Here is a 16396-nt window from a genome sequence, read left to right on the forward strand (position 1 = left end):
GGGACCTGGCAAAACCCTGAGGAGCACATTTCACCCACACCACATCCTGAATGAGGTGGTCTCTAATGTTAGAGACATTTGTCAGCCTCTCAAGGGAGCTGTGGAGAGGGTGCAGCCCCTTTGCCAGGTGCTGCCCACCTCCTCGCAGCACAGTGGGATGTGCGCTGGCATGTTTCCTTGCTGGCAGCCCAATTTTCACCACCCTGGCGCGCACCAAAGGTGCTTTCCAGCTCGCTTAGTCACTCAGGTGCAGGAAAGCTGGCAGCCCAAAGGCAAGCCCTTCCTGAAACGGGACGGGCTTCGCCGCGGGCTCGGCGGGCGAGAGCCGCCCAGCACTGGCCCCGTGCGAGACGAGCGTTTGCTGTCACGCTGTCGAGGAGGAATCCCATAGCTTCTGTTCTGGGCCGGCGCCAGCACTGGTTTCTGCTTGCTTTCCGAGCTGAGGCAAGCGAGCAGATGGGCTGTTCGCTGCCGTGAGATCCTGTGAATGAACTCGCCAGCCGCGATAGGAACAGCCGGCTCCTGCTCTCGCTCGGCTGAGCTGCTCCGGCGACTCTTCTCCGGCTGAAATGCTGCGGGTGCACCGAAAGTAGCCACAAACACCCTGTCGTAGCCCCAAAAAAAACACCAAGCTTGGGGATTGGCACGGGATGGTGAGCATCTCAAAGGCCAGAGCAACAGTGAGTGGCTGCAGAAATTTAGGACCACGCTGGGGCAGCAAAGGTCACACTCCTGCTCAGGGTTACGATGCTACGACTAAGATTCAGCTTGAGAGAAGAAATCTGAATTTAGGGAGCCAAGAGCTTGATTATGGTCTACAGAGTCCTTTTAGGAAACCCTAAAGTGCCTGGTTTCTTGGCTGGCTCCTCCTGCGCTTCTGCCCCAGCTCCACTACTGTGGAACCCCCATGCTCTCGTGGCCACTGCGCAAATCTGAGACCCCTGCACGCCTTATCCTCAGCAATAAAACCCCAACCCAGAGCAGGGGCCAGACCCTAAGCGTGTCTCCAAACACATTATGTCCTTCAGAGACAAAAGCTGGGGCTGGAACAGGACCAGCGAGGGAGCAGGAGACAGCACGGTGTGCTGCAGCATCCCCTCCACCCGAGGTCCAGAGCGCGTTACGCACCAGCCGCCTGGCTTTCGGGGGAGCTTGGCGAGCCAAGGCATCCTGGAGGGATTTCATTCAGCTCTCCGCGGAGGTCTGCGAAGAGCACGGCCAGATTTGCTCTCACGGCGCTGCCCTGGGAGATCTCAGCCGCCGTGATGGACAGGCTCCTGCTGAATATCCTCGGGCCGTTTGCCTAAAACCCCAATTAATAACCCCGTGTTTTGTCAACAAGGTCAGGCCAGCAGCGAGTCCAAGGCTTGGGGCTGGCTAACCTTTTTTCCACCAAACATGCCCAGGGATATTTTGACTCCCTGCCCTCGGGAAGTTTATTTGTGTAGGTCCTTTTCACTTCACAGCTTCCAGCAGCGGAAGGCGCTTTCTAATAGCCGGGGAAAGACTTTACGGCTGTGGCCGGGGCTCCCCGGCGCTGGAGCTAGAAAAGCAGAGCACCTGCCAAAGCTGCCTGAGAGAGTCCAAGAGGCTTGTAATTAGCCTGGGAGAGAAACCAGGGCAAGTGCACCACGGAGCTCTCACCCCTGCTGTGTCAGATGCAATGAGACCTGCAGAGAACTCACAGGATTTCTTCTTGCTGGAGGTAAAATGTGACTGGGGTCCCTGTGCCCCAAAACGAGAGCGATGGGGCACAACAGAGAAAGCTGTCCCCACCTTCAGCCCTTTCAGTGTCACATCATCCAGAAGGAGCAGATCCGGTGCCAGACCAGCTCAACCAACACGCAGGACCTCAGCTCTGCATCTGGTGCTCCCGGTATTTCCAAGCATCGGTGGACGTAAGGAAGGGATCCGAGAAAACAGCCTGAATTAACCTCTGCCTGGCACGGATTTCAGACTTTCCGAACCATTTCTCAAGCCAGCACCCAGGATGTGCAGGATACGTCCCTCACCTCGAGCCCACGGGGGAGAAGGCTCCAGCAGCTCCTCTTGGCGCAGACGCTTCTGCTCCAAGCAGCCCAGAAATGTTTGCGGGGATCCAAAAGGGCTGGATGAAAGGGACTCGGGCGAGCCTCCCGCGCTGTCTGGGCTCTCCTGGAAAATGATTTGCAGATGCTCCAACTGGCTGGCGTGCTCTTCACCCAGACGGAGCAAGCATCTGGCAGGCCCATTATTTAAGAGGCAGTAGTGCCTCGCGCAAAGGGTGTGTCCTGGAGAGCCCCGAGATTTATTGTTCAGATATAAAGGGGCTGAGCTCCGTCCCGGGAGCACCGCGAGCAAAAGCAATGAGCTCCTTGACACAAGAGCCAAACGGCTCCCGCTTATCGCGCCTGCAATTATTTGCACAGGAAGGGGAGGCCAGGAGGGCAAAGGCACCCCAGGGTGACGCAGGGAGGAAAGGAGGAGAGAAAGCTGCGCCTTTTAACAGCAACTGGGACGTTTTCTCCGGCACATTTCTCTCCTTCCAGTAATCTCGTGGCAGCCTGGAAAGATGGGTTGTGAAACCCAATTCCTCCCCGCCGGCAGCCTCACACGAGGATGGGATGGGGATCCACAGCACAACACTCGTAATTAAACTGGGTGGCAAGGAGAAAGCCTTTCCCATTCTTCATCTCCTCCCCAAACCTCCTGCTTGGAAGGGGGCTGAGTTTGAGTCCCCAGGTTTGAGATCTGCACAAAGCGGAGGTGATTTGAACCAGAATAAGAGCAGCAGAGGCTCCCCAGCTGGGTGAGAACCACCAAAATTTCAGACGGATGGTCCACGGAGCTGAGCACAGCTGCTGGTGCATTTTTTCCCGTCAAAGCCACTTGGGAGGATGAGGAGAAAGCAAAGCCCCTCAAGCTGGGGCAAAGGATACGGCCCGCTCCGCGTGGTGCAATATTTACCTCCTCCAGAGATTTGGGCCAGGTCATGCATTTGCATCACCTCGGGCTGTCTTTGCTCAGGGCTAGGAAGTTAAATCCTTCGGGTTTCGGTGCAAATCCCAGCTGGGAGCAGGAAGAGAAGCACGGTGGGATGCACCACGACGGCTCCTTGGGGGACCTGGAGTCTCCATCCTTCCATCAAAGCCCAGCAAAGCCACGCGCCGGCCAGCGGGGCGCAGCCGCGTGCCTCTGCTTTCAATTAAAGCCATGAATATTTTTTTTTTTTAGCAAAAAAAACCCTAAATGGAGCCCGCTAACGGCAGCCAGATGTGCTGCTCCTGGCAGCCGCAGGTGCACCTTGAGATGTGGCCAGCGGGCAGGTGGCTTTGCGGGGAAAACCAAGAGAAAAAAAAAAAAAGAATTTAGGGGCAGCTGCCAGCAAAGCGACTCTTGTGGGTTCGAGCAAACTGCACCGAGCTGGTCCTGGATGCCTCGCGTTTGGGTGAGGCCCTGGGGCTGGAATCGTTTTATTCAGGGCACGCAATAGCCCTTGGCTCCTGTTGCGCTCGCCTCTGCCAGGAAGAGGTCGGTCTGGCTGCATTACAGCCGGCGGCAATTACACGCCGCCGATGCCTCCTCGGGAGCGAGGAGGGACGAAAAGGCAAGAGAAAACCTAAACGGTTCTGGGATGGGATGTGGAAATCGCTCCTGTCTGGGGCGTTTCATAAGCGCCGGCCGTATTCCCCGAAGGACGCCGCTCTGCCTTGCCCGGCTATAAACACAGCCAGCAGCCTTCCCCGCCGCCCCGAGCGCACGGGCAAAACGCAAACCAGATGCTCCCAAACGTCTGGTCGCTGGCTTGAAGACATTTTCTTTCATCTGGTAATCGCTGCTTCCAAGGGAGAAGATCTTAAGCGGTCCTCAAGGCTCTTGAAGGATCTTATTTTTGTCCTTTTTGGACCTCGGAGCATCTTCTGCCTTGGTATCTGAGCCATCCTGCTGTCCCTATCTCCTCTTAGGAGCATCTAAAGGCTGGCTCGAGTCTCCTCGACCCCATTTGCACCCCTGGGGGCTGGCTTACGGCAAACCCACTGCAGGAGGTGCCACCGAGATGGGATGCACGATGCAAAAAAAGCCAGCCAGGAGTGCAAAATACAAACCCGAGCTGTTATTTGCAATAATTACAGTGGGAACACCTCTGCCTGAAGTCACATCAGGAGGAGGTGCCCCCATTCCTGCTGCTCCTGCTCTGCTCCTCTGAGGTTTGATGCGCCCAAGCCTGAAGTTCATTGAGGTACGTTTTTGCGGAGGATTTCCTCTCGTCTTCTTCGGCTTTTCTCGCTTTGACAAATAAACAGCCGGCCCTCCAAGCTCGGGCTCTTTGTTGCTTGCAGTTCCTTCCCCTTGGCTTCTCAGAAACGAATAACGGGAGCGGAAGGGTTGCGAAACACGCCCCGACCACCCCTGGCTTCAAACGCAGCGAGAAATCAAGGAAACGGGGAGAGAGGAAAGAGGAAGAGCAACCGCAGGGAGCAAATGGCCAGCTGCACCTAAAAGAAGTGCTGGATGGCGAGGGAGGCAGTGAGAAAACACGACGCCACCAGCACCACCAAGACCAGCGATGGCAAAAAGCGCAGGAGGCGATGCACAACGGGAGATCTGGGCTGGAGTTGTGGCTGTAAAGGAGCCTGCGGGCTGCTCGGGGAGGATTTGGAGAGTTTAATGCCCGATGTGATGCGCTAAAACCACCGCGGAATAGAGAAGAGGTGCTCTGGGCGGAAACCTACTTGCTATGGGGTTCTGGTTTGCTCCCAGGAATTTGCTCAGCGCTGGGTTGGCACCTAAAATCGGAGAGGAGCGAGGCTGGGAACTGTTACACCAGCAGAGCAGCTTCGCTGGTGAAATGGAGAGCCAAGAATAATCCTGCTAAGAACCGCAGAGCCCAGCTCCTCCACGGCGATGCCAATTTACGCGCGGTTTAACGAGGGCATGGCCCTACAGACGGATGCTGCAATGACCATAAAACCCTGCCTCAAACGGACAAAGGCTGATGCAGTTTAGGTTAAGCAGGATGAAAAAAAAAAAAAAAAAAAACACACACAAAGAAACAACACACGTAGAAATCAACTTTTAAGTAAACGAAAGCTTGGGGAAAATAAGGGAGCTGGCTGGTGGTCAGGAGGATGGAGAGGTTGGGCACCTGGAGAAGATTTCCAGGCAGGGAGGGGAGGAACCGAGCCCCACCTGGCAAGGAGAGGGTCCAAACCAGAAGGAGAAGTTCAGCGTCCCCAGGAATGAGCACAGGGCCTCCAAAAAAAAGTGCAAAAACGCACCCAGCGGCCAAGAAAACCCACAGCAGAGCCGGTGAACGTGGCAGCAAAAAGAAAAAGCAGGGGAAATAAGATGACAAAGCGGGTTTTAACATCCCCATGGGGGGATTTACCACCCCCAGGAGGAAAGCAGAGCCCTGACGGCAAATCCTACATTGGAGCAGGCTCAAATTGTGCTGAGTTTTGCACGGAGCCTCGAGCCTGCTTGGTAAGGTTTTAATCACACCCTAATGAGTCGTGGATGGCCCTAAGCACCCAGAGGGGACCCGTGCTAGGGAGCTGTGTGTGTTTTGCTCTGTTGAAGTTAAATGCCATAAATCAATTCGGGTTGGAGGAAAGCACCTGGCTCAGCCCCGCACGAGCAGGGGAGAGATTAGCACGAGATTAGCACGGCTGGGAGCGAGCCGTCACGTCGCTACCCATGTCTGCAAGCTGCAGGGAGAAGGAAGGACGTTACCAAAGGCTGCTTTAGGAAAAAAAAAATAAAAATCTTCTTCTTTGCCAAAAAGGGTTTTTGCATTGCAAAAGAGGAGAGTGCTGAGGAAAGCAGCTGAGGGCTTCGATTGGGAGCTGGCAGCTGGCGTGGGGCATCCTCCTGCGGGTCTGGGTGGTGTAATGGGGAAATTTGGAGGAAGGAGAAGCTCGGTGAGAGCTCTGCGTGGTCCAAAGCATGGCAAGCATCTCAGCATCCCTACAAATGAACACAGAGCATCCAGAAAACAGAAAATGGGTGGCAAAATGGGGTGGAAAAAAAAGTGGGATGAAACTGGGGGAGCAAACACAAGTCACCCAGTCCATCCCCACGGCAGGGATGAACCCTCCAGCCCGTCCCAACCATATTGGAACCACAAGCATTGTTTTTTTTTTTAGACCTAGGGCTCTGCAGCTCCTTTCCCGGAGGATTTGCCGGGGCCCAAAACGTTGTGGTCGTGCCCAAATCCTGCCCCGTGGCCGCACCTGCCCGAGGGGATGCAAAGCGCACCTCCACCGGGATCGAGAGGGACAAAATCAAATGAAATAAAATAAAGGCACGGCTCTGTTTTTCCAGCTGACGGGAGGAGGAGGGGAGCTTAAACGCTGCCTGGGCTTCAGGCTCCGGGAAATTCGACTTCTTGGCTTCTCTTAAGAGGGCAGCCCCGCTCCCCAGGCACCCTCCCAGCGCTAGCAGGGGGAACGGGACCGCGTCGCGGGGCTATTTGTGTAAATGTTCTGTAGCGGAGGGGAGCCTGGAGAACAAGTCCCCTTTTTATAGCGTGTGGTAGGCTGGCAGCGAGCCTGCGAATGAGAAGGAATTCGGAGAGGAGCAGCAGCAGCAGCAGCAACAACAACAAAAAAAAAAAAGCCTAAGGGGTTGGAGGGATTAGGTCGGGAGGGAGAAAAAAAAAAAAAAAAAAAGAGAGCAAAGTGTGTGGTCTGAGGGATGCCACTTGGGGCTGGGAGTCCGGAGCCAGCCGAGAGCACAGGGGTTGCTCCCATCCGTGCCAAAGCTCCCCCTGGGACTCGCAGGTCTCTGCCACTTCCCTGCCTTAGGAGATGAGTTTCTCCCACCTCCCCGCAGAGAACTAAGAATAAGAAATGAAAAAGAGGAGTTGAGGATTAGTCCAGCAGGGCCAGGCCGACGGACGGCTTGGCGGAAGGATGGGAAAGGAACCTACAAGGAGCCGAGAAAACCTTGAGATGAGGGGGGTATGGGGAGCAAAACCCTGCTGCAAATGGTTTTTTTAGCAGGGTTTTTGCCCCAAATTGGCTTGGTTCATCCCCAGCTCAAAGAGGGGTGGTGGGGAAGCAGAGGTGTGAGGCTGGATACAGCCCCGCTACCAGCAGCCCTTTGGGGATCCCTATACTATGGGGGCTATTTCCAACCCAGCTGCATTTGCACATTATCCTTGTTTTGGGGTACCCAGCCCGTCCCCAGCTGCACTTTTTTGCTCATTTTTTGACCAAAACCCCTGTTTTTTTGCCTTCTGCGCGAGCTGCAATCCGGCACCCACAGAGCCTGGGGAGCGGGGCTGGATAAACCTCCCCTCCGACGCCCCCAAAAAGCCACCTTAAAAACCCAACGAAAGCGGGGGCAGCGGAGGTTACAGCTTTGGTATGAGAATTTTCATGAGCATGAGAAAAAAAAAAAAAGACCACATCGCTCCAAAGTCTTTTTTTTTTTTTTTTTAAGCGAGCTTCAGGGGCTCTGGGAGAGCGAAGCTCGCTGCGAGGTTTGTTTTTCTGTTGTGCCCACAGTTACCAAGCAGTGCCGGCCGAGGAATGCATGGCAAGGGGCACCCAGCCCTTGGGGACGTGTGGGGACAGGTAGGGTGGCACCACAAGGGCCACCAAGCCCCACGGGCATCTCCTGCAACACTTCTGGGGTTTAGGGCAAGCTTTGCTTCCAGCAGCGCTCCGTTCTCGGGTCGTCGCGGAGGGCACGCAGCTAACGAATAAAAATAATGATTTATACATTAAAAAAAAAAACATCTTTTAGGGCTGGGATAATGAAACCCATTCCCCCGGGTCTCTTCTTCGCGGTGCCAAGGGTGCAGCGCGGCAGCCGGCAGCTCCCAAAGTCCTCCCCAGAAAAGTTCAAACCCTCAAATACTTGGAATTGCTCCTCGGAGGGAATTTGATTTGAGAGCCGCTTTCGTGGCAGCTGGGAATTACCACTCCGCTCTGCCATTTCCCAGCTGCTGACCCCGTTCACACGGAGGGGGCCCCTGGGTGGACATCGGGATCGCCCGGACTCGCACCCCCATTTCCCCCCGGTCCTGCTGCATGGGAAAAAAAAAGCTGTAGGGCATGGCAGAGGCAAGGAAAATTAACTCCTGCGCCCAGCTTTGAAGTGTTACCCTGCTTAGCTTGGACACAATGGGGTTTTTTAAGCCCCTGTGCCAATGAGAGCTGAAAAATGCACCCAGCTACGTTGTTTGCCTGGAGCAGGAGTGGGGCTTGGGGGCTGTGACCCCAAAAAACCAAAGCCAAGAGGCTGGGGCCAGGTCTGCTCCGCATCCGCCGTGAACCCCAAAAGTTCCCGAGTGCTTCTCCAGCGATTTGCTAGAAAACATCCTGAATGAAAATAAAATAAAATTAAAATAAAATTAAAATAAAATTAAAATAAAATAAAATAAAATAAAATAAAATAAAATAAAATAAAATAAAATAAAATAAAATAAAATAAAATAAAATAAAATAAAATAAAATAAAATAAAATAAAATAAAATAAAATAAAATAAAATAAAATAAAATAAAATAAAAGAGGCCCTGAGGGGGGGTCCTGAGCAAAATTGGTGGTGGGGAGCCTGAGCTGGTGACAGGTCCTGCCTGAAGCCTGGAAGCCCTGGGAGATGCCACCAAGGGGTTGGGGCCATTCCTAAAGCAAAACCCCGTAGCCCCATCACTCTCCCCATTGCCCCAGTAGGGTTATGGGGATGTTCTCCTCTCCTCACCTATCTCGGGGCATCTCAGCTGCTCTGCTTGGGCTACCTGGAGGAGAAGGAGCCCTATGGGAGAGGCGCAGGCAGGTGGGATGGGTCACCAAACACCCTCGAGGGTGTAGGAAGGGGGGGCCCCAACCGCAGCCCACCTGCACGGCTGCATCCCCAGCTGATAGTATCAGCCCCTGTGGCCCCGTGCTGCTTTTCTTCTCGCCCCTGTCACACTCGGGCAGCCGGCTGTGGAAAAACACAGCGGCGAGGAGAGGCTTTGAGTGGCAGGTCGGATAGGGAAGGAAAGGGCTCGGCAGGGAGGGCCAGGCTGGAGGGACGCGGGCGTTCCCATTTCGGTGCGCGGCTCCCCAGGGTGCCGCCGGGAAGCGTTTTCTTGCCCAGCTCGGCCTCCCCTGTAAAACCCTTGGCCAGGAGGGAACGTTTTTGCGTCTCGGTGGAAATAGGGAGATGCTTCGTTAAGTCTGTAATTAAGCAGCGCCACGCGAGGGGCTCCCGCAGGGTGCTGGGGGTGGCGCTGGCTCCGCGGGTACCGCCACCCGCGTGGGGAGCCCGGCCATAAAAAAAAAAAAAGCCATCGGGTGTCTTCACGTAATGCTTTGGGGTTAAAAAATAAATAAAAATAAGGAGAAAAAGGTCCGGGTAGGGAGATGGAGGCTGCTTAAAAATCAGGGAGGGCTCTCGGGTCCTTGCCTCTGGCAATGCAGCAGGTGTAGGGGATTGCGCTGCTTCCCTTATTATTAGCAGGAAAAATAATAATAATATTTTTTAAAGGAGAAAAAATAACAGATGCAAGGAGGATTATTAAGGGTGAAGAACATCGGTTTGGCTCCGCAGCCAGCTCTCCCCGGGTTGAAAGGCTGCCTCGATGCCATCCCCCCAGCACAATCCCGTGTGGGCGCCCGGTGTCCCCCCCCCAAAGGCTTTGCGAGGCGCTCAGAGGCAGCGGCGCTGCCAGCTCCCACGTTCCCCGTCTGATTAACTGCACTGACGTCAAGAGGAAATCGCCGGGAACTATCGCAGAGATGACAGGGGACGGAGCTGCCATCGATCGGGCGCGATACCGCAGCGGGGAGATCCGCGAGGGCATAAACCCCCCCCCCCCTTCGATCCCTCCTTCCCCCACCCCTGGTCCCCACAGCCCTCCTCTGATCCGCCCGTGCCACGAGGAAGGAAAACCGACACGCAACCAGCACAGAGACGAAGGGAAAAGGATCGTTTTTAGATAAAAAAAAAAACTCGCCTTCCAGGAAACCATTTGGATGCGGACCCCGCGCAGCTGCAGCCGGGCTCCCCCCCTGTCGCAGCCTTGGGCTCGGAAAGCAGGCGGAGGACGGAGAAAGAAGGAAGGGGAGGGGAAGAAGGGGAAAAAAAAGAAGCGCTATCACGGCCGCCGAGCTGCGAGAAGAGCCTGTTGGCAGAGTGGTCCAGCGATCAGCTGAAATGCAGACGGTCACGTGCGGAGCCTGTCTGCTCCGCGCCGGGGCGAAGTGCACACGCAGCGCTTCCCCGCGCCGCCAGCACCCGGTTTCCCCCACCCCAAGCTTTGGCCCCGCAAGGTGACCCACGGCTCCTCACCGGGGACGCCTCACCGAAGGGGATTTCCCCAGCCGTGCTTCTTTATTTTTTATGATTTTTTTCAATTTGCACCCCAGGCACCATCTCGCACCCAAAGGGATGCTCCGGGCTCCACGCGCGCCGCCCCACGGCACTGCCGCCCCACCATCCCAAAAGCTACCCCATTGCAACCCTCCTGCCATCGCATCCCGCTGCGTTTCACCCTAAAACACCACCTTTACACCCATTTTTACTCGTACAGAAATCAGCAAGAGGCATTGGAGGCTCCCGGCCGGAGACGCGCTGCATTGCGCTCAAGTCAGGCAGATACAGTTGGACTAAAAAAAGAGCGTGAGGCTTTTATTTATTTATTTTCTTTTTAAATTTTTTTTTTTTGAAGGTGGATTGCCTTTCACGCTGCCTATATTTATAGGTAGAGCTCTTGAAATTTTAAGGGCTCCTTGCCACAGGAATCCGGGCCCTTCTCGTGTTCGCCAAGTGGCGTAAGCGGGTAAAACCGAACCCGTAACGGAGCGGCGGGCGCTGCTCGCCTCCATCAGTTTTGGAATAAAATCAGAGGGAAAAGAACTCCCCCCAAAAAAATCTGAGTGGGTTTTTGTGGAGTATTAAGGTTTGATAGCTCCATCCAACCCTTTCTAAGATGCAATCGGGGATGCTGCACCTCCAAAGCTGGGACAACCCAACACCCACGTGGTGCCCAAGTTCCATACTCCCAACCCCAAAATTTGCCATTTTCTTCCCCAACAACACATTAGAGATAACCCCCCATATTTTTTTTTTCCCCACTGACGCTACAACAACACGCTACGCCCCGTCTGGATGCTAAACCTGCACTTCCCTACGGCGTGGCAACGCACATCTATTTAAGACGAAACCCAACCCGTCATTAAGGTTATCGATAGGAACCCGTGTTTAGTGCCGGCTATTTTAGTACCAAGCGCCACTGGGTTTCAAGGCACCGATTTCCACCCCTCGCAAGGGATGATTAAGCTGGAAACGGGCCTAAATGCGGCTTTTTTGGCTGTCTTTACAGGCACGAGGCAAAGAAATGCACTTTGCAGAGGATGCTTCTGGTGATTTGCAGTCATCGAGGCGCACGCAAAAAATGAGATTAAATCGGTGATCAAGGAAGGAGGGTGGAGGAAGCCGACCTCCAGAGGTCTCCTCCCAACCTTTAAGCACGGTGTTATTCCCCGAAAGGTTTCGCCTTTTGCCAGCGGGGCCGAAAAGCTCGTGGGGCTCCGGTGACACGGCTATTTTGGGCCTCGGGCGAGGGAGCACGAGGATCGCTCCCCCGGGGGGAGCGCAGGGCATTCCCCAAAGGGTAAAAGTTGTTTCCTCCACCTGACCCCGGTGCCACGTGTGACGGTCCCTGCTGGGATCTGACGTCCCCCCGGGCCAGGGATTTGGCTGCTGGCACAGCCAGCACCCGGGCTGTTAACTCTGAAGCCTACTGACAACACAAGAAGCAGCTCCGGGGTGTATCCAGGTACCCGTGCTGGATGCTGGCGGGCGTGCAAAGCCCCCAGCTTTACCTACACCCGCCAGCATTTCACAGCACCCTATTATCAATGATCTGACCCCAAAAAAACTATATAATCCGACCAAAAATAGCAAAGATAGCCACAGCGTGCAAGGCATGCACCATGCAACGTTGCTCGCCCTTCTGTGCAAGGCTCTGAGCACCGTGCAAGGCTCTGAGCACCGTGCAAACCTTATTGCACCCTGCAACCCTAATTGCACCCTGCAACCCTAATTGCACCCCCCCCCAAAAATTTCCAGGACCCCCTCACCGTGCCCCCCCCTCCTTCCCACCGCCCCCTCCCGGCTCTCACCGCACCCACAGCCTCTCCCACGCGTGGAACCACCCCGTGTCTCCCCCCGCACCCATTTCCCTTTTTTTTAACCCCATTTCCCCCCTTTTAACCCCATTTCCCCCCTTTAAACCCCATTTTCGCCCCCCAAAACCCCTTTAATCTCCCTCCCCGCCGCTCGGTTCTCCCGTTACCGACCTGCTCGCCGGCTCCGGCGGTTCCGGCAGCTCCTCCCGGCTCGGCCCCAAGCCGTCCTCGCCGCCCCCCTCCCGCACATGCGGCCCCCGCCGGTCCCGGACCCGCTCCCGGTGCCGCTGCCGGTCCCGAGGCCGCCGCCGCCGCCGCTCCGCTCCCGTCCCGCGCGCGCGCCGCCGCCGCCGCTTTGGCCACGCCTCCTCCCGCTTGGCCACGCCCCCCGCCCCGCGTCTCGGGCCACGCCCCTCCCTCGTCACGTGGCGCCGGCGGCGGGGAGCCAACGGGGATGGGGGGGAGCGAGGAGGGAGGGGGCGTGGTTTAGGCGGGAGGGGGCGTGGTCATTGGGTGGGCGGGGTTATGGGTGGGCGGGGTTATGGGTGGGCGGGGCCAGCTGAGGAGAGGGAGGGAGGGAGGCGGTGAGGGAGGGGGTTTGTTGGCCTCTTTTTGCCCTTTTTTCCCCTTTTTCACCCTTTTTGCCCTTTTTTCCCCATTTATTGCTGATTTCTCGCGGGCTCCTCCTAGCAAGGTTCATTGTGGAGATGCTGAGGGCGTCACAAGTGTTGAAGGAGTGGGGTTGTGGGGCTTTTTGGGGGTTCAAAAGGTGTTGTGCACAAATAGGAGCTGGAGGTGGATATCGGGAGAGCCTCCAACACGCTTCCAGTTCAAGGCTGTGTTTTCCCCAAAGGATGTTCAGTCCCACAAAAGCACTAAATCTTCATCCAGAACCATCTCACAAGGCTGGGTATTTTCTGAGAACCCACCTTGTTCAAAGGGACAGGAGGCCACAGCCTCCACTCGTCCTCCCACAAAACCTTTGGATGTTTGATGCTCAGTGCTTCCATATGAAAAAAAAAAAGGAGATGAAAATAAGGATTCTGAATTTATTAAAACAGCACACACACACACAGAATTAGTAAAGAAAAGTCAGTTTTACCAATCTTAATGTAATGAGTATCTGGATAAGTACAGAAAAGTGAGCTTTTGCTGAATTTTTCACTCTATTGGTGAATTTCAGAGGATGTTAGAGATGTTCAGTCCTTGTAAGCGTGAAAACAGGCAGCTGGATAAAAGGGCCATCCATCGGCACGCCAAAATCCTGCTTTTTCCTCTACAGGGAGAGGAGAAGCATCTACAGCATCAGCCTAACCTCGATGAGACAGCAGCAAACTCACACCTTGCAGTGGAGCCCTGCAGAAAACAGAAACAAAACTGTGACTTCCTTTGCTGCCAACATTTAGGTTTTGCTCTTTGATTCCCCTCTGTGCTTTCTAAGCAAGAAAATGATCTGCTATTCATGCCATTTTTTAAAATGAAATACTTAGAGCACGTCTTTTTGGGGTGCTGAAATCATTCTGGCAGAGATTAGCAAAAGCTCCAGAGGCTGCTGAGGCTGCTGATGTAGGACTGACTGAGAAACCCACTTGCAAATGCTTTCTTTTAAAGCAAAGAACTGAAAACTGAAAAAAAAAAAAAAAGAACAAAACCACGAAAAAAAACACCCCAACCGTCCCAAAAAAACAGCAAAAAGAAAAGCAACTTTGCAGCTGCTTTACTTGGTTGGGTGTTTTTGGTGAAATCCTTTCTGGCTGAAGCAGCTCGACCCTTTTTCCTTCCCTGGGGTTTCCCAGGTGTGATGGGGAACTGCTTTAGGCTCTGTGGGAATGTATTTGTTTTTCTGTATCCTTTACTGTGTGTGAATACAAAAAAATTGATCGGAGGAACACCTTCAGGTCTCCTGGCGAACCCGAGTCCATCTTCAGCCAAACCCTGCCTTGTTCTCAATAATATTTTAGAAAAAAACAGGCAGAGAGAAATGTTTCCACAATCAGGTCACTGCCTTAAGAGGATCACATAGGCTTCATGTTAGCTGTAATTTCCTGAGTTTGAATGGATTTGCAGCACAAATATCGACAATATCCTGTGCGTGGTAGCATCCTTGAGCATGGTTTTCAGTGTAAGGCACTGAAAAGCAAGGTGGAAGGATTGTAACCTCTGTGTGGGTACTAATCCCAGGGGCAAGCAGCCATACACCTGCTTTGTCTGAATTTCTGTAATATTCTTTTCTTTTTTTTTTTTTTTTTTTTCCATGGTCCTTTCCTACACCTTCTGTCGCTTCCATTTCAGCCAAATGCAGCTTTCTTTGAGCCAGGACGCTGTAACATCGAACTGATGGAAAAAATTACTCTCCTTTTTGCCACCTGCAGGGAATATTTCTTGTGGCTGCTGGAGGAAAGGGGCAGAAAAATGATAATTCTCATTTGGGAAGGCTGCAGGAGGAACCACTCCACCGGGGTAGGAAGTGAAACATGGATTCCTGGTATGTCGGTGTTAGTGTTTCAACACAGATACTCCTTTTTCCCATCCACTAATTATTTAAACTGAATGAGTCCTCCACCGAGTAGAGCAGGTAGTTTTCAGCTCCTTTGGTGGAGCAGTTACCACATCATGTTCCTCGGGGATTTCAACAGCTGGATGAGGTTTCTGGTTAGCATTCCTGACAGACGTCACGTTCACCTGCAGCCTGGCTTTGTCCAGCTTGCAGAGCTCCTGGAAGCTGCTGGGCAGTGACTAGTAAATACTTTTTTCTGGGAGAACTGAGAAAGTTTAGGGAAAAAAAAAAAAAAAAAAAAAAAGCAAAAGTTCTGATTCACATTATTATTTTTTTTAATTAAGTTAGCTTTTCCTCCAGGATAGGCTGAAAATAGAGCATTTACCTCTTCCTGAAGAGTCACTTAATAGCTGGGCCAACACTTGGGCTTCACTTGAAGGCACTGACTAATTGAGTTGCATTCAGCACGGGAGCGAAACTGAAGTTCACTCAAACGTGGTATCGCCTTTCTTGTTCCCACACTCATCAAAACCTTGCTTGCATACTTCACGGCTTCCCCGGGTATTAATAGCTGACAAAGACCAGAAAGAGCTGGGCCCAGACCCTAAGAGGCTGTATTTGCATGGACGAGAGATGGGGGAGGCCGTACAGGGATCATCGCTGAGTAGCAGTAACAGAAAACCATTTGACTTCTATGAGTTAGTGGCTGTCCTGGTGATGCTACGTGCTGTGGTCCTCAAGCTTTGTTCCTTTTTTATTGCAGGTGGTGTAGTGGCCCTTTGATTTAAGGAGGTTGGTGGGGGGCAGCTGGTTGCTCCATCCATACCCCACTTCATCTGGCACTTGGAAACCTTAGTATGTGCTGCAAGAGCCCTGCTCGCTGCCAGAAATTACCTGCAGCCAACCTCAGGGACGCATTCAGAGCCTTCGTTCTCCTCATTAAAGGACATAGTTGCATAATTTTCTGTGTGCGATAAGCAGCAGGGCCTACTTTCTGTCTCACACCCAGACATCCAGACTTAGCCAGCCCTAAGGAAAGGACTATTCTGTGTAACCAGCTCTGCCTGGGAGTGCAGACACATCCTAAGGGCACGATACTATCGGTGCGGAGGGGAGAGGGTGTGCCCCGGGCATCCGGCAGAGACGAGCTCTGTGGCTGGTGCCGAGACAGCGACTAGAAGAAAAAGAAAAAGATGGAGCTCAGAAATATCTGTGTGCCTCGGAGGAGCTTCCTCCTTGATCCCATGAGAAAAAAAAAAAAAAAAATAATAATAACAGTGCTTCATTATTTTTTTTTTGGTTGGGGTGAATGGGAAGGATTTTCAAAAGATGCTTCTGGAAGTTGACCAAGGGAAGGGAACTGGTTCACCTTCGTCTTAACATCAATGGTGACGTGTCTGGATTACCAGATGAACCCCAAATAACTTGATCTGGCACCATTCAAAGCCAGCAGAGCTGTATTCGTGGCCTGGGCTCTAATTCCTTCTCCTACAAGATCTGTAGGATCTTACAAGGCTAGGCACATGTTCACTCCATCATGGATGCTCTTAGTCTAGATGAAAGCACCTTGCTGTGGTTCAGCTCAGACCTCTTTGGCAATAGATTAGGTGAAATCCGGAATTTTAGTACAAAAGCTGAGCACCTGGAGCAGGATCTGGCCTTCCTGAGTGGGGTTTGGCTGTGCTTGGTGAGGGATGTGAAGGAAACTCATGGTGCTTGGGGTGGCGGAGGCAGGGGAGGGATGAATCAGTTTGCAGTTGCGAATGTGGGAGCTGTTTTTCCCTTGCAGAAGTG

General features: G+C 53.4%; 1 protein-coding gene across 2 annotated transcripts in view; it reads right to left on the minus strand.

Annotated features, from left to right (window-relative positions):
• Positions 1 to 12426, minus strand: part of PTP4A3 (protein tyrosine phosphatase 4A3) — a 37668-nt gene extending 25242 nt beyond the window's left edge. Inside the window, exon 1 of one of the 2 annotated variants that reach the window (XM_082753870.1) lies at positions 12277 to 12426. The gene's annotated coding sequence lies outside the window, so the exon portion shown is untranslated. Of the gene's footprint in view, positions 1 to 9929; positions 10079 to 12276 lie in introns of those variants that run through there. The other variant, XM_082753871.1, reaches the window with a different exon arrangement.
• Positions 12427 to 16396: the final 3970 nt, after the last annotated feature.

The sequence above is a fragment of the Aythya marila genome (genome assembly GCF_965140915.1).
Source record: "Aythya marila genome assembly, chromosome: 2".
Lineage (NCBI taxonomy): Eukaryota > Metazoa > Chordata > Aves > Anseriformes > Anatidae > Aythya > Aythya marila.